Here is an 18,966-nt window from a genome sequence, read left to right as displayed (position 1 = left end):
TGATTACATTCTTCTGCCAGACCCTCTCTTCCTTAGCACTGGTCTGAGGTGAAGGTGCTTGTACCCAGCGTATACATCTGACGAAGGGTCCTTCACCAGCTAACCCTCCAAGATTTTACTGTATCACACACCTTTCTGTCTCTGTCAACTGCACACACTTCTTGTTAATAGCCTCAACAACATCTAGGTAGAAAACTACACCAATATATAGCTTTGCCATTGGTCCACCTGACATGTTCACAACCTTGAATTCTCATGCAGATCTATACAAGATTAGCAATAAACAAGTTTTAAACACATCTATACATCTTTTTCTGAATACATCTCCCGCAAAACAAAAGCATATACAAAGCAAATTATGGCATAACATGGCGATAAAACTTGGCTGCAATCTCTTAAACAATGGGGGGCTCCTTTATTCTGTACAAGCCTGTGCAAGAATTGCTTTCTTTTGTCTGCCATGAGGAAATAATGGTTAAAGCCATTGACCTTCAGAATGCACTGAACAGGAAAACAGCTTATTTATACGTCCATTAGGAGAACAACATCTCTATCTCTCAGTACATATATTATTTGAAAGGCTGGATGCTCTTGTCAGCATTGGAACTTAATCACTTTGTCTTTTTTTAATCGCTGTAGAAATTGGTCAATTTATTCCATTTTGAAAAAAAAAATTATCATTTACAAAATATTATTACCAAAATGTTCATCTCTGAGAGGATATTAGTAAAATGTTATTTCCGTCTTTATTGCTACAGTGAAGACATGGCATGTTTTAATTCAGTTCTGTTTTACACCATAAAATGAGATCAATCCTCAGATATCCAATTTTCTTGCAAATAAAAGTGTGCCATGTTTGCAACATTTCATGTTTCTTATTATCCCATGATTATTATTTCCTTTTAACTGCAAGCATAACAAGGGGCATAGACCAGAGGCTACAGCTGTGTACAGTACGTTGCAAGCAGAGGACAAAGGATAGCACATTGCATAGCATATAAAGATATGATCAGAAGCATAAATAATAGAAACTGAGTACAATTTGCTAATTATGTTTTCTATTTGAGCAAGAGAATGCATCTTCAATATTAAGCAGCACCTACTGTACTGTATTAACCATCATTTGCCTTTGCTTTGCCATGACCAGATATCATCTTAACTAGCGAGGAGGGCTTAGTAGAATAATCGGTTCATGACACAAAATCACTGTGAATCGGAAAGGCTAATTCTGACTCCCATCTAAGTCAGCACTATGTCTAAGTACATCCACCCGGGAGCTCATGTATTTTTGGACCTCCATGGATGCCTCTGACTGTGAGTCCTACAGCCTTACTGCAAGCTGTGACAGGCTGAAATAACTATGCTACACCTGCACATCCACCATCAGTTGCAGAGCTGTTGTCAGGGCTCAAACCCACAACCTTTTGTGTTACAGCCGGCATCTCTAAATCCTAAATCCCCTTTCTGCCTCCCTATTATGGCTCTGCTCTGCTACTAATTAGGACTTCCTATATAACCTAGCCCTGCCACTCCTTCAGTATGTGATTCTTGTGTTCTACCACCTTGATCAAGCTCCTCTTCCTTCAGCTCCTCTACAAGAATACCGATACCTACAGCTGCTGACTTTTGGCTTCCATTGACTAAAATTCTGTCTCATCCATTTGTACTGCATACTGATACCTCCTGCTGCTGACTTTTTGGCTTCCATTAACTACGCTTCCGTCACATTCATTTGTACCACATACAGTAACTTCCCGATAATGACTCACGGCTGTTCCGACTACTCTCCAGTGATCGGCTCAACCACTACACCTGCGTCTCCAATCCAGCATCAGTATGATGTGACAGCTGTGATCCATTGTTGATGCATCCCTGCGGCCATGGGGAAATGCTGTGCTCAAGCTGCTTAACCATCTTTCCTGATACTGCTACTTTTTGGCATATTTGCCAGCATATTTTTCATTTTGGCCTTGTCGCAGGGATCAAAGAGGGTGATTCTTCTACAAGTACTGAATCATAAAGGCACTCATATGCCTCAAAGTGCCTAAGGATAATGACCCACATTCCTCTTGGTCAGGCCTAAAAATATCCTCCAACTGGACCCACAATCCGAATAGATTAGCTGGGGTTAGTGATGGATGTAAGAAACATTGTGTAGCGCCCTTCCGTGACTTTAGATCTCTATTATGCGGAATCCGACCCACCCATGGACCGGAGGCCTTAGGCTGAAAAAACATGAGTGTGTTTCCTTCCCTCATACAGCTGTGATAGTCTCGACCATGCGTGATTATTCTCAGAGCGAGAAACCAAGTAATCTTGTAGATATGATATCTTTTAATGGTTAACAAAAATACATGATGTTACAGCAAGCAAGCTTTCAGGGATATCTCGCCCCCTTCATCAGGCTATTGAATGAAACTAGTTTGGAAGGCACACAATAATAACATACAGATGCAGAGGGGAGGGGAGGAGAACACATTCTTCTTGATCTAAATAAATGTTCACACACAGAAATTTGAGACTGTTTTGCACTGAAAAATTAAAACAAAGATCTGGTACTGTGTTAGCAAGTAGAGCAAAATGTGGTTGTTCCCAGAAAGAGAAACCACGTAATCTTGTAGATATGATACCTTTTAATGGCTAACAAAAATACATGATGTAATAGCGAGCTTGCGAACCAACGCAGGGTTCTTCTTCAGACTTATGGATTGGATGTGCGAACCAATCACATCCATATCTGTGCCTTGTCATAAGTATGTATGTTATGAGTGTGTATAAATATCCATGCCTCTTCAGATCCAATCCATAAGCCTGAAGAAGAACCCTGCGTTGGTTCGCAAGCTCGCTATAACATCATGTATTTTTGTTAGCCATTAAAAGGTATCATAGCTACAAGATTACTTGGTTTCTCTTGCTGGGAACAATTACTGAAAAATTAAAACAACAAACAAGCAGAGCGGAGACATACATTGTAAATCAGTCCACTGAGCACAGGACAGTTTTATGATGTGTCTTATCTCTCTTTTAACCTGCACATGGAAGGAGATGCCGCACCACCTAGTAGATGGCAACATTATTACAAGTCAAGTTCTGAATTTTTATGAAGTTTTAAAGCAAAAGGAGAAAAAAAACAAAAAACACTAAGTGTACATTCTACTCTTTTTACCTTATGCTAGTAATTATTAGGAAATTGTCATACCAGTGTTTCTGGTGGCACAATGTGCCACACAGCTGTGCTACATGGTACTTCCATTATCATACCCACACATCACTCACACAGCTCTACTACATCCATCTTGACCCCACATATTACACACATAGCACATGACACACACAACTCTACTACATCCTGATTGACAGACATCCCACATGCAGCTCTACTACATCCATCCCAATTCACACACATGACACACACAGCTTTACTACATCCATCCTGATTCACACAAATGACACACACAGCACATGACACATACAGCTCTACTACATCCTGATTCACACACATCACACACACACAGCTCTGCTACATTCACATCCATCCTGATTTCCACACATCACCAGACTCTTAGATACAGTGATCAGCCCCTGGTAATGTGATCCCTGACTCCACCCACACATGTGATCACATGACAATGACATAATCACAGGTCCTGGTAGTTGCTGTTGGCTTATCCAGTATACAGTACTTTATACCAAACTGCACAATGGCTCCTCTCACAACAGTGACATAACCGCAGGTCCTTAAGCCCACTGAATCTCTGAGGTGACGGTAGGTCAATGTCTTCCATCAGGGCCGCTGAGTTGTGTCTGAGATAATAATAGCTTAGTTATATTCTCATTTTGTTATTTTTGTCCTCCCCTTTTCACAAGTCCTACCTGTGTTATTCTTCTGTTGATCAGGCTCTGTGTTTTATACATGTTGTAGGACTTTCAATGACATCACCAGGGACAGGGTGATGACGTCACTGGGGGTTGGAGCATCAGAAGCACTCACATACTAACTGACAAGTGGTCGTTAGTAGTTTGATGTAGATTTATCTTTCACAATTAATACGACTTTACGGGTTTTGCTCCACCCCTCTCTTTTTTTCCCTCCTCGTCCATATAATATAAGGACAGACTAGATGGACCATGTGGCCCTTTTCTACCATCAATTTCCTGTGTTTTTATGTTTCTATCCTATGAGGTATGCTATACTCTTTTTCTGTTGGACTTGTAGATAGACAGAGAAAACCTCTGTATACCTCCTTAGGAAATTTGTTGTGTATAGACACAGTAAAGGCCTCAAGTAAATTTACGGTTGCTGTCTTACGACCTCACGCAAAACATAGCCATAATAGGGCCTTGTAGATGAGGCCTGAATTTACTAAGATGATTAATTCGTAGAAAGGGAACTGAAATTTGTGTCATTATCACTGTGTTATTACTTATAAATGACTTCTATTTTTCACTTTTGGTATCTTAGCAATATTGTCAGTCCAATGGTACCTCTGGTAATTATTAGAGATGAGCGAGCGTACTCGCTAAGGCAAACTACTCGAGCGAGTAGTGCTTATACGGGGAGCGGCGAGGGAGAGCGGGGAGGAATCTTTCACTCTCCCCCCCCCCCCCCCCCCGCTCTCCCCTGCTCACTCCCGCAACTCACCGATCCCCCCCGCCGGCACCCGAATCTTTAGAGACGAGCGGGCAGGTACTCGCATATGGCACTACTCGTTCGAGTAGTTTGCCTTAGGGAGTACGCTCGCTCATCTCTAGTAATTATGTTTACACTTTTAAGCACATACATCTTGTGCTGTTACTTAATGTCCTACTTACGGTGGTTTTGTAGTTTGTATCTTGCCTATGTGAAGCTACAGGAGGTCAACTACAGGGAAAGGAAGTTTTCTGTAGTTGTCCTTAAAAGGGGTTCACCAGGATTTGAAAAAAATGTTTGCCATGCATGCAGCCTGTGAGAAACCCATTCTAGCATTTAACTAGGATGAGTTGAATGCACTGGAGGGGAGAGGGGCAAGGCCGTAGGATTGGGCAGAGCCAAAAACAACATTGTTCATTCCTCTCAAACTGAATGGCACTAATCCTGAATGAACAGTGGGGTGTTAGGCTCCATCTGCAGCAATCCAGAGCTGTATTCAACTCACACTAGTTATATTCTAGAATGTGGTTCTCAGAGGCTGCTCAAATGGCAGCTAATTTTTCAACTCCTCGAGTACCCCATAAAAGCTAGGTTATGCAGAGATTTTTTGCAGGTCTACAGATTAATTTTAAGTAGCCATAGCGCTAAGCAATACATTGAGTTGTATGCAATCTTGTGGACCACAGTTGCCATTCAGTAGTTAAAATCAAATAGTAGCATACAAAAAGTCTCTGTGTAGCCCTAGCCTAAATCCTATCAGTTAATTGACTATATTGTAGCTTGCTTATGACGAAATTATCTTGATACAGTATATTCTTATAGTAGTACAAGTAAAGTTTAAATGTCTATTACAAATTGATATACATTCAAAATACTTGCAATTCTGTATGCTGGATTATAATTCCAAGCGTGGTGGAGTTAGCCTTGGAAGAACAAATAGAACTCATATAAAAAGTATTCAGAAAACTAATTTATACAAGCCTACAAAATAGTATTAACTTCAATGAAACAGACTGAATGGTCTAAGATTAAGCTCAATCATGATGCATTATAGCAAAATGTATTTTAGATTTAAAGAGTAAAATACCCTCATTACATTGCAGTTACCTGATGTTCTCCTGGAAAAATCTGTATACTTTGGCACAATATACTTTGATTGTGAAAACCAGCTGCATGTCTCCCTTTATTTGTGTACTAATCATGTTCTGTGGGTTTGCTGACACTACAGAACTTAGTTTGGTAGTAAGCATGTTCTATATGGTTACCTAGAATCATAGAATGGTAGAGTTGGAAGTTACCTCCAGAGTCATCTGGTCCAACCCTCTGCTCAGTGCAGGATCACTAAATCATCCCAGACAGATATTTGTCCAGTCTTTGTTTGAAGACTTCCATTGAAGGAGAACTTACCACCTCTTGAGGTAACCTGTTCCACTTATTGATCACCCTCACTGTTAGAAAGCTTTTTCTAATACTGTACCTACTGTAAATCCATCAGTACACAGTAGGAATTTGTAGAATAAAAGACTAACGCTGGTTACACATTGTCTTTTTTCATCTGTGGCTTTTTTTGCCACATGATTTTTTTTATTGCATTTTTTTCAGTTTTGGTGCATTTTTTGGTCAATTGTGTTTTCTTAAAATCTCTTTTGCAGGCATATTTCCACAAGCTTCCTTTCTAAGAAGAAAAAAGACAAATCAACTGTGAGAAACGCGGGAATCATCAAACAACTGCATGTCATTTTTCTAGCATTCTTTTGGCATAAATTCTTATTTAACCCATTCCCGCTGCAGGGCGTAAGTTTACGTCCTGGGAGCGGGGTACTTCCCGCAACAGGGCGTAAACTTACGTCCTGGAGATAGCGCTGGATCATATGTGATCCAGCGCTATCCCGCAGCGGGAGCCGGCTGTCAGTCACAGCCGGCGTCTCGCTGCAGCAGCGGGGGGGCATCGGAGATGCGCCCGCCACTTTTAACCCCTTCCCTGCCGCGATCTAAGTAGATCGCGGCAGGGGAAGAGTTCACAGCGGGAGCGCGGCTCCCTCTGTGTCTCCGGCCGGAACTCGCGATGTCATCGCAAGAGCCCGGCCTGTCACCATGGCAACAGGACGCCAGACACTGGCGTCCTGTATTGCCTATGCCTGAGATCGCTGTATGAGCGATAAGGCATGGGAGAGCAGTAGCTCTGCCATGCCTTATGACAGCGATCATCAGGGCAGTGATTAAAGTCCCTCAGAGGGACACAAACAGTATAAAAAAAAGAAAGGTTTAAAAAATGAATTAAAAAAAATGTAAAAAAAAAAGAGTAAAAAAACCATTTTTTATGCTTTTTCTCAGATTAGCATAAAAAAAGGTAAAAAATAAATAAAACCCCACATATTTGGTATTGTCGCATCCGTAACGATGCGTACAATAAGTTGCACATGCTTTTGACTGTGCACCGAAAAAAACGCTAAAAAAAAAGCTAAAAAACTGAGGCAAAATGCTCATTTTTAGCATTTTGCCTCACTAAAAATGCAATAAAAGTGATCAAAAAAGTCGTATGTACGCCAAAATGGTACCAATAAAATCTACAGCTCGTCTCGCAAAAAATAAGCCCTCATAGAGCTCTGTACATCAAAAAATAAAAAAGTTACGTGACTTTGAATGCAGCAATTTAGAATAGAAAAAAGATTTCCAAAAAAAAGGGTTTTTATTGCAGAAAAGTGGGAAAACCTAAAAAAAATGTTAGAATTTTGGTATCGTTGTAACCGTACCGGGCTGCAGAAAAAATGGAAAGTCTCATTTATGCTGCATGATTAACGGTGTAAAAAAAAAATAAAAAAATCTATGGCAGAATTGATGCGTTTTCTCTCTCTGCTATCATTAAAAAAAAAAAAAAAAATTTACAATATAGTCTATATAACCAAAATTGGCATCGATAAAAACTACAGTTCGCCACGCAAAAAACAAGCCCTTATACGGCCGCGTCCACGGAAAAATAAAACAGTTATGGCTTTTGAAAAATGGAGATGGAAAAATACCAAAAAATCGCTTGGTCCTCAACGCCAAAATAGGCCATGTCATGAAGGGGTTAAACAGTCTTACTCATGCTAGCAATAAGCTTGTGTGATAAAATACAATACATCTGGCTCTATTATTGGTCATTTCTTTCATTTTCCTGAAACATTTAAATACAAAATACTGAAGCGTTTCAGGGCAATAATCCTCCCAGCGCAAGAGCCGTTTATTCCTGTGGTTTTTATAGTTTTTTAATGGTTTTATAATTCTTGTGGGTTTTTTATGTTTTTATATTTCTTTGCTTTTAGGATATGTGCAGAAGGGTGGGATCCGCTGGAAAATCCACAGCAAATCTATAGTTTTTGGTGTGCATTTGCATTGAATTTGACCCTCTGTATTGCGAAATCTGTAGCAAACTGCAAAACATTGATATGCTGGGGAATAAAAATTTCCAGTGATGTCAATTTCACTGCGTATTCCATGTATATTTTTTTCTGCACCATGTGGAAGAAATTTATTAAAACCTTTTTTGCGCACAAATCAGCCTACTTTACTGTACTTTTTGCATATACAGGACACAACCAGGCCCCAAATTAAATGGCTATTTAGCCAAATGAGTTCCAGATGTGTTCTTTTTCCTGTGGAATTGTGCAGCATATTGCATGCACATTTGCTCACTCACCATAGACTTCTATGGGGACCCTTGGTGTGCAAATGCTCACAAAAGTAGAACAAGCTGCATTTTTTTCCACGCTCACAAAATTTGCATGCAAAATACGCGTATGTTGACACACCCATTGTAATCAATGGGTTCTATACATCCCTGTGAAGGGGTCTTAAGGCTAGATTCCCATGGTTGTGTTTGCATGCGTATTTGCGTGCTCAAAATGTATGCATGCAATACGCAGAGAATAGAACCCATTGATTTCAATGGCTTCATTCACATGCGTGTATTTTTCCTGCACATATCCATCACACAAAACAAAAGCACAGCATGCTCTATTTTTCTGCTCATTTGCGCACCAAAGGTCCCCAAAGAAGTCAATAGGGGAACTTGCAAATGTGCGCACAATACACTAGGAGATGTGTAATTCTGTTTGAAAAAGCACACATCTGGAACTCACACCAATTAGCCATTTAAATCTGTGCGTCTTTGTTGCGGGGAAGGGAACATGTTTTGCAGGCCTGCAATGTAAATTTACATGCGCATTAGCAGGACGGTCATTGTGTATTTGTGCACAGATTTGCATGTGTTTTACTGTACCTTTTGAGCTTGCAAATAATGCGTATTTGTGCATGCAAGAAAACTAATATGATTAAATGCATACAAGAGGCAATACACATATTGCCACAGATGGGCAGAGGTCAATATAATGTTGTTTCTACACTTTTTCTATCACCTGGGGTAAAGATTCAGTTTGCTGCTACAACCATGAATTTAACTATCCTAGGCAGGGCGATGTTGATTGTTGGTTCACCTCTCCCCTCTTGCACCATGCATTCTGAGTACATCTTATGCTAACCCAACTGGCTATGCCCCTAGGTCAGTTAATGGTCCTGGTGTAAATGAAAAACAAGTCAGGCAGAACAGGCTTACTCCATGTTTATAGGGCACAAACCAATAATCCAATTTCTATAATACTAGCCATTTTCATTGCTTCAGGTTTCAGATGCACCTACAGATACGGTAGTCAATTGCCTATAGACGTCCCTCAGGAAAAAGGCACCTAGTAGAGGGAACATTTCTAATTAAAACACCACATCTAAGTCTTGTGCATAGGAAATTATATGTATTTCTATGTTAGGGCTTAAACAGACGAGAGAATGTGCAAATATGCTTGCTGATGGGGAGCATACTCTCGCATGAACCAGTCAAAATTCTTTTTTTTCTATTGTTTAAATTTTATGCTATTGCATGCAATAAAAAAAAGCAGGAAGATAGGTCCTGCCCTATCTTTTCTCACAGTTTTGTGTTTCCCTGAAAAAAATACCCTGTCTTATATTATTTTTTTGCGCCAAAAAAGGCACTAGGCGTTATTTTTGGGGATGTCTTAGTAAACTGTAGTGATTTGAAGTGTGACACTACAGTATAAAAGTACTTAACTGCAAGTCAAGAGAAACTGTCCTAACTACAGCTCATTTAGCAAAAGGTTAGTGAAGCTGGAATTCATTTAATAAGAAGATGGAGTCAGGATAGAGAACTAAATAGTTAATGTAACTTAGTTATTTCACTGTAAAGCAATTGCTGAAAGACCTGGGGGAATCTCTGTATGTGGTTGAAGGACCTTCATTGACAAGGAGATCACTTGACCCAGCAGAGGAAAAAAGCTCCCTGATTGGTTGAGGGGCAGAGCTAACCAGGGCTGAACTGACTCAAGTTCCCAAAGTGAATTTCCTGTTTCCTCTGATGTGTCACACTAGATAATTATAAAAGTGTTGAGAGGTGGGGAACAAGTCAGAGTGTAGAGAATGTTGGAGGGAGAGAGAGGGGAGAAGCAGGGGGGGTGCTGGCAGTCACTGAAGCCATCTTATGGGCTTTTCCTCCCCCTGTTCTGTAACAAGAGAAGTTTACTGACCATTTCAAGAACCCTGTGTGCAGCTGATCATTCATCCATGATGCTAAGAGAAGCCTGTGCTTGTCATCAAGACCTGAAATTTTTTCAAGCCGTGCTTCTACCAAACAGTCAACCCAGTCACAGCATTGCAGGCTGCAAAGATCTCAGAATCTCTAGAGGACCATGTTGTGAGTACTCGAGAATCTTAGTTTGTGTTTCATGGTTCTTAGTTTACTGTTAGTCAGATGATAGGGGGTTTTGTCAGTTCTCATCAGTTTTAATATAGCTTCCCCATATCTCAGGTGCTGCCCCTCCAGAGCTTGTTTATCCGTGTATCAAGTGTTAAACTGTGTACATGCAAGTTCTACTGTTTAATATTCTTGCAGACTGACATGTTCAGCAGTAAATGGTGTGCCTGCAGTTTACTCAAATACGCATGTTAGTCTTATTTCTCTACCAAGACCTTTTAAGTAAGGCACTGGTGTTACATTCACCCAATTCCATTAGTCGTCCCTATCCTGTTGTCTACCTTCATCACTTATCGCCACCGTGACACAACTCCTCAGCCACCTCTTAGAAACCACTCAGAGAGTACAGGACTCTTCCCACTTGTCACATGTTGCAATACTTGCCTAGAAGGCTCACACACAGTCTAGGTCCCTCCTGCTGCTCTCCAGAGCTCCATCGCGGTTCCTGCAGTCCTCGGCCGTCCACACAGAATAACTTCCTGGTTAAGGGATTCATAAATCCCGCCTCCATGAAGCGATGGCTGTGATTAGTTCTTCGAGCACTACTCAGCCATTCAATGCAGCATTCAATGAACCAATGCAATGGCTGTGATTGGTTCATCGAGCGCTGCAGTGCTTGCCTGAGCAGTGCTCGAAGAACCAATCGCAGCCATCACGTCATGGAGGTAGGATTTATGAAGTGGCTGAATCTCATAACCAGGAAGTGATCTTGTATGAGCAGCTGAGGACTGCGGGAACTGCGCCAGAGCTCTGGAGTGCAACGGGAGAGACCTGGACAGAGCCTGCTAGGTAATGTATTCCCTTTTTGTGTAATATAATTAGGTTTTTTTTTGGGGGGGGGGTAGGGCTTATATTTAAAGCATCCTGAAAATCCAGAAAAATCAGGCTAGGCCTTATTTTCAGGGCATGTACTATTTTTGGGGGAAACTGTAGAAAAACTGTGTGCAAGAAAGATAGGGCAAGGCCGTTCTTTTCTTGCTTTTAGTAATATCGTACGAGAATCCTGCTTGTACGAAACTATTGAAATCAATGGGTTTATCACTTTTTGTGGCAGTGATTTTCATGGCCGCAAAAAGCTCTAAAATCACTACCATCTGAAGAAGCCCTAGTCAAAGTTCTGAGGAAGTGAAAAGGACAAGGGGATACGACAATGGTTACTAGAAAATACTTTCCACAGTTTTTTTTACAGAATTACAGTAGAAAAAAGAGTATTCAGCATAACTAGGATTAACTGATGAGAAGCCACACTATTGTTTTCTGACACCAACAAGACATTTGTAGGGTGTGTCTTGTGGACTACACTGTAACCATAAACTGTATTGACATACCGTTTAGTAATGGGTGAAGAGCATCACAGCTATGTAACACCCTTTGCAGTTTACCAGCTCCCTTTCATTCCCTCAGAACTATGATTAACATAGGGATCGAAGCTCAGGTCAACTGATTCGTGCAGGAGCTGAGAATTGGGTCACCACTGTTCTGATATTGATGGCCTCTCATAAGGACAGAACAGCAATATTGTATTTCTGTACAAAAAAAAACTTAAAGAAGCTTGAAGAAATTCCTGTTCTTAGTTAAGTCGTATGTACAAGAAAGAAAAGTGCTTGTAAGGAGAAAATTCATTGACGTAGACACTGATTTGACCTCCACCTTCTCTCCAATTGCAAACCTTAGCTTCTTTGCTCTGACTTAAACAAAACAATTGAAGCCAAGAGCAATATATACTGCGCCATCCGAGCACTTTATTATTTTACTATTTCCTCTCATTGTCGATTGTTGATATCCTATGAATAATAACAGTTGGAAACTAAGCATAATACTGCATTTCTGGAGAGAAGAAGCCTAAATAAATCATTCACCACAAACTGTTCAATGTACACAAGAGAACCCAGGGTGCTGATTCATATTTTATGGAACTATTGCCGACTTCATTAAATATGTAAGCATTCTAATTTATTTCAGAAACAAATGAAACGATAGTTGTTCTTCAGCCAAAATGCAGTAGCGCTGTCACATCTGTAACTGTGATGACATTGGTGTAGCTAACAGTGAGTCATTTGCAGTATTGTTTTGAATAAAAAAAGGACTGGGGACACTGCCAAAAATACAAAAGAACAGCATTATTTCTTTATCTACATTTAGGAAAAAATATCTCCTGCATACACCGTATACTGATAAGCCATAACATTAAAACCCATTAATGTTTAAACTCTCCTCATGCTGCCAAAACATCTCTAACCCATTGAGGTATGGACTCCAAAGACCTTTGAAGGTGTCCTGTGGTAACTGACTGTGAAGGGCAGTGTGTTCGGGGCTTTCCTAGTTTTCTGTGTTAATGTCAGCCTGCCGGACATAGGGCGCAGGAGTAGCTATGCTTTATTAAGTGTTGAACAGGAAAACGGTCACTTATGACCTGGTAATCTGGGATATCTCAGTCTGTCAAAAAGGTTCAAAAGTCTACATGAATGGTTGTCAATGAGTCATAGCCTGTTTGCCCAGAATCAGCAATAAACAATAATTGTCTCACTAAACAGTCTTTAGGTTCGTTAGTGCAGGATACTTGTAACAACTCTACAACCGGATGACCAGAGGTGTCTTTCTTCCATACCTGCTGTTGCGAGTTCAGCATCGTTGGAGAAGAGGTAACGGAGGAACCACTTAGCACTGACTTCACTATTCACTCTTTTCCCCTTTCACCAGAGGAAAACTGCCCATAGGACAATTGCTATAGCCCTACTTCCTCTACAGCTTTCTGCAGATTCTCCAAGCATCTCAATGTCTGCATCTCATTCTCTCTGAGGAAACCGTCCTTAGGACTGTATTTGAGACACTGCACTTTCATAACTCGCATCAGTCCCTCCCTGTCCTCCATGGAGCTCACAATTTATAGTAAATTTTCCATCTCAAACGCATTCAGACAGGGAGCAATTTAATATCAAGCCAATTTCGTGAAGTAGTATGCTTTTAGAGTGTGCAAGGAAACCAGAGTACCCAGAGGAAGCCCACATAAACAAGTGGAGAACATAAAAACTCCATACAGATAATGCCCTTGCTCGAATTTGAATCAGGACCACAGTACTGCAAGTGCTAACCACTAAGTCACCATTTTGCCCAGATCTTTATCTAGATCTACATTTATTTACTTTGTTTGCAAAATTATTTACGTATATTTTTAATTAACTTAAAATTTACTTAGTGCAAACGATGCCCAACACTCGTCTCCGCATGTGCTCGCTCCCGTGCTGTTGCACAGAAGCGAGTATCTTTGGCTCGCAGCGGGGCGACAGGAAGAGATTTCACTCCTTGCTCTCCCCCACCCCTCTCCATTCACTTAACACAGCGTCCGTTCAGTACCGAACGGCTGCTGTTTACACTAAACAATCCAATTATTTCTTTACACACTTAACAAATGTGTTCCCCCACTCAGTCATGTACAACTATAGAGACAGGATTGGTAAAATAAGACATATTTTATTAACCCCCTTAAGGACCAAGAATCATAAATTTACGGTGCTTGGTCCTGGGCTTTAATCCCGCCTGATCACAAAAATCATGATTGCAGAAGCAGGATACAAGCCTCTGCTTCTGCAATCACGCTGGAGCAGGTTGGGTTCTCAGCTCTTAGTCACATCAGAGGACCCGAAGGAGAAGGAAGAAGTGGTTTTTAACCATTTCTGCCTTCTTCTTTCTCAATGAGCGCTATGTACTAAGAAGTGAAATTGGAAGTGTTATCCATACTTTATTTTAGCGTAAATATACTAACTAAAAAAAAGTATAAATGTTCAAAAAAATTTTTTAGCTCTTTACCCGCAATAAGACTAAAAAAACAGGAAAAAAAACATGAAAAAGATATTAAAAATTAACCCTATGTGTAACGGGAAATAAATGCAGCAAAAATAATTTTGGTAGCTGAAGGACTAAAAATGGGGCACTAAAAACACCACATAGGAAAAATTCCAAAAAAATTTTGTCTGACTTTTATGTCGTCCAGGAAAGATAGTTCAGGAACTATCTTCCTGGCCGGAATACAGTGGGTGGCTCCCATAGACTCCTATGAGAGCCTATGGGAGCTGCCGGAGAAGGGAAGTGGTAGGGAGCTTAGCAGCATATCTACTAAACTCTCACCCCCTTCCCTTCTTTTCTCCACCCTTTGCCAGCTGTTTACAATGGGAGGGGGCAGGACGGGTCTGGAAAGGGGGAGGCAGTTTAGCAGAGCTAAGCTGTCTCCCTCGCCCGACGGCAATCTGGGCTTGATGTATATGCGCCCGACCAGGGCTGTCTGAATGGGTGCACAAATGGCAGATTTATGTGCCCGTTCATGTGATTTTTAAACGTGCTGTGGCCGTGATACAGTCGACCAAAAGAGCCCAAGGTTGCATGCCAGCCGAAACGTGTTAGATTGTTTTTTTATCCCTATGCACGTGAGAATTTTTAATCGTTTTTTCAATAGAGGAGGTGCTGGATTGAATCTTCACATTTCTCATGTAAACTCATATACTCTCGCTATCGCAAGGCATATATACGCTATGCAGGGCGCATGATCGCAGGCTATTGCACCCGAATAGGCGTGTTTTACTGTACTTTATTGCACTGCTGGAACTGCTCACTTCGCACGGTCTCAGCAGCGCCATGTTTGAGCAGGCAGGCCAGCCTAAAAGTAGGGGCCTTAAAATAGAGCATGTCGTGTTTTTTTCCCCTGTGCTTGAAATGCACAGAGAAAAAAAAACACATGTGAAGGAACCCATTGAAGTCATTGGGTTCTATTTGCTGCGCATTGTGGGTGCAGGTTTCGCAGCCGCAAATCTGTCTGTGAATGTGCTCTTGTTTCAGACTAGCGTGATTTTCTCACTGGGACAAAATAGAACTACTAATTTCAATGGATTTCAGTGGTTTTCTTTTCACTATTGGGATTCTCGCCCATTAATTGTAAGAAAGGGCCTATCTTCCCGCTATTTTTTTCAAAATCATGCGCTATGTCGCAGAGTGAATGGTCGGTGGAAAAAAAAACTCGTTCATGCGCAACTACGCTACTTAGTGGTGAGCTTACTTGTGCATGAACAGCTGTCTGAAACCGCCCTTATCTTGTATACCTTTAGGGCCCATGCACACAGCAAAATCATGTTTGCAGACCCTATACGGCTATAAGCAGAGTCCCTAAAGTTCCATGAGCACTGTGTGTGATAGCATGTGAAGCATTCTATGGGCACTGTAAGGCTGCTCTCACACAGGCATTATTTTACGGCATTTAGCAGGTGTTTGAAACATCCACTTAAAATCCTGTGCTGAGCCTCCATTAATTTTAATGGGGCTTCTCGGACAGCGTTTTAGCTATCGCGCACTAAAATGAATGCTGTATGTTCTATTTCTGTGCTTTCAGTGCATTTTTGATGAACCACATCACACATTGCAATTATGGTGTGCATTAAGAACACTGTCAAACTTGGTTGAAAACACTGCTCTAAAACTCTGTAAAAGGCTGTGTTTTCACAAAACCTATGTGACAGTGGCCTTATATGGATCCATATGACACACATTCACTGTACTTTAACCCCTTAGTGACAAAGCCTGTTTGTGCCTTAGTGACGGAGCCAAATTTTGGAAATCTGACATGTGTCACTTTAACATAGAATAACTCCATAAAGCTTTGCATATCCAAGCAATTCTGACATTGTTTTTTCACCACATGTTGTACTTCATTCAGGTGGTAAAAATAAACCAATAAAATTTGTGTATATTTATTAAAAGTGACAAAATTGGGAAAATTTTGAAAAAATTATCATTTTTGCACACTTTCAATTGCAATATCTCAAATATGTGCAAACATACTGTACAAATTTTTTATAACATATATACTTTCATCTGTTTACTTTATTCTGGACGCACATTTGAAAAACTTTCATTTTTTTTTTTAACCATTTAGGAGACATGCACATTTAACATAAATTATACATTTTAAGGGTTCAGTCACACGGGCATCTTTACGCGCGTAAATACGCGCGTAAAAACATTCGTACTGTGTTCGTCAAAAAAAACCGCACCTACAAAAGATAGAACATATGAGTGGCAATGGACATGGTCACGCAGTTTTTTTACGCGCGTGAAAATGCCCATGTGACTGAGCCCTGAGGAACACTTTGTTTTCCTACACCAAGCTAAGATTGCAAAGGCTCATAGGTGTCAGCATGATAGATACCCCCACAAATGACCCCATTTTATAAACGGCACCTCTTAATATATTCAATGAGGGGTGTCATGAGTGTTTTACCCCAGTTTTTTTCAGGAATGAATACAATTTAGAGGAGAAAAAATAAAATTTCATATTTTTGCAAATATATCATTTTATAGCCAGTTTTTTTTCTATAGTGCACATGAAAATGAGGATTCAAACCCCGAAATGGATACCCCTGTTTGTCCTGTGTTCAAAAACCTATCCATTGTGGCCCTAATATTATGTCTGTAGGCACTACGGGACCGAAACTGAAAGGAGCAGCTGGTGGCTTTCAGAACAGACATTTTACTTGAAGGCATTTTAGGCCTCTTCAGCGGCCAAAACGATGGAGAACCCCTACAAATGATACCATTTTGAAAACAAGACCCCTTAACGAATCATCTAGGGGTGTACTGCGTATTAATCTAAGCAAAGCAGTAAGAAAAAATTACGATTTTCATTTTTTTGGTAATTGTGTCATTTTAAAAACATTTTTTTTTGTACAGCATACATATGAATGAAGATTTTCACCCCAAAATTGATCCCCCTGTTTGTTCCATGTTCAGAAACATACCCATTGTAGCCCCAATCTACTTATAGGACACATGGCAAGGCCTATAATGGATTTTAGGACACAACTGAATAAATTCCAGGCCCCATTGCTCAATTGTGTGGGGAAAAAAATGACTCCCTAAAAATAATCCCCCCCCCCCCCCCCCCTCTGCGCCTTTTTTGGTATTCCCTAAATCTTAGATAAAAGTAATAATGTAAACTGTGTGGTATTTCTGAAGACAGGGGTAATTACGGAGGCTGGTAGGGATGGGCACATGGCGCAATAAAACCGGGTATGCCTCCTCCACCCATGCTTTTTTGGGGGGTATTTCTTGACCTCAGTGGCAGGGATGAGTGTAAAAAGTAGCGCTCTGTGAGCCTTCGTACACTTGCTGAGGTGCGGCGGTCTCACACAGAAGGTGCTCGACCAGCTGCTCCTGGACCTACAGGAATGCAGGCTTTCCTGGGATCTTCTTGTAAATTACGTATTAAAGGGAAACGGTCTGAATAACGCCAGATTCAAATGGTCGTATGTGGAATCCGCTTGCAGATGCCTGCAGCGGATTCCAGCTGTGAGCCCGGCTGTGGCGTTGAGTACGGCCCTCTAATGTACTGCGCATAACTGCCTACTTACACAGGCGGTCACGCGCAGTACACCGTTTTTTGTTTGTATTACCCGCACCGTCGCTTCGCGATGACACGGGTACCCGCAGCCCATACACAATGTAGTTGCGTCTGGGCCGCGGGTATATCCGCAACCATGAAGCACAATGCTCCGCGTATTACCGAGGATCAGACGCATGCGGAATCCGTAATTCCTATCCGGTCGTATTAGACCAGCCTAAGGTAGATCTCTACCTTTTTACCATGTGATCGGGGACCACTCAACGAGGTCACCGGTAACTGCTCCAGACAGCCAGGAGCAAGCAGATTTTAAATTTCTCTGGCGCTTTCTGGCTCCTGCGAATGTGTCTGGCGTTTTGCTGGCGGGCGCATGCACAGATTTCGGGTAAGGTCCGTGGAGGAGGATCATGTAGGGGTTCAAATACGGAGGCTTCTGGTAAAAAGTTTTATCTCCTTTCACCAATTGCATTCAATTTTTTTTTTACTTTTACATGATCGCCATTATCCATTGCTCACCACAGCCCCCCTTGACATCTCCAGACTCTCGGCTAGCCGAGAGCAGAGAGATTTTAAGTTTCCTGGGCAATCCTCGACTTTTGCCCATGCATCCGCCATCTTGCTGATGGGCGCATGCCCAAAAGCCGGAGTAAGGTCTACGGATAAAGATACCATCGGGGGACAAATCCAAGAACCTTAGTTATGTAGTTACATCTCCCCTTAAGAATCCTATCCGTAAGGAGAGATGAAATTTTAACTTTTTAAACTTTTTATTCTAACTTTTTTTAACTTTACATGATCACTGTTATCTGATGGATAACAGTGATCATATGACTGGAAACCGCATACAGCCAGGTGCAGGTGGCACATACGCAGAAGCCTGTGGCAGGTCCTGATCACCGCGGGACATCACAGAGGACTGGGCTGAGTATTTTCAGCTGCCCCCATGGATCCGATCCATGAGGGCAGATGAAAATGTAAACTTTTTTACAGTCGCCGCTATCCATTGGATAACAGCGATCACAGGCCCGGTGACCGCTCACTGCGGTCCCTGGTGACATCTCCTGCCTCCTGGCTACCGTCAGAAGCTGAGACCCAGGAGATTTCAAATTTCCTGTGGTTCCAGGAGAACATAATGACGCTTGGCGCGCATGC

This window comes from Eleutherodactylus coqui, chromosome 1 (genome assembly GCF_035609145.1).
Source record: "Eleutherodactylus coqui strain aEleCoq1 chromosome 1, aEleCoq1.hap1, whole genome shotgun sequence".
NCBI classification, from domain to species: domain Eukaryota; kingdom Metazoa; phylum Chordata; class Amphibia; order Anura; family Eleutherodactylidae; genus Eleutherodactylus; species Eleutherodactylus coqui.
The sequence above is the reverse complement of the archived record's forward strand: the minus strand, read 5'-3'. Positions refer to the sequence as shown.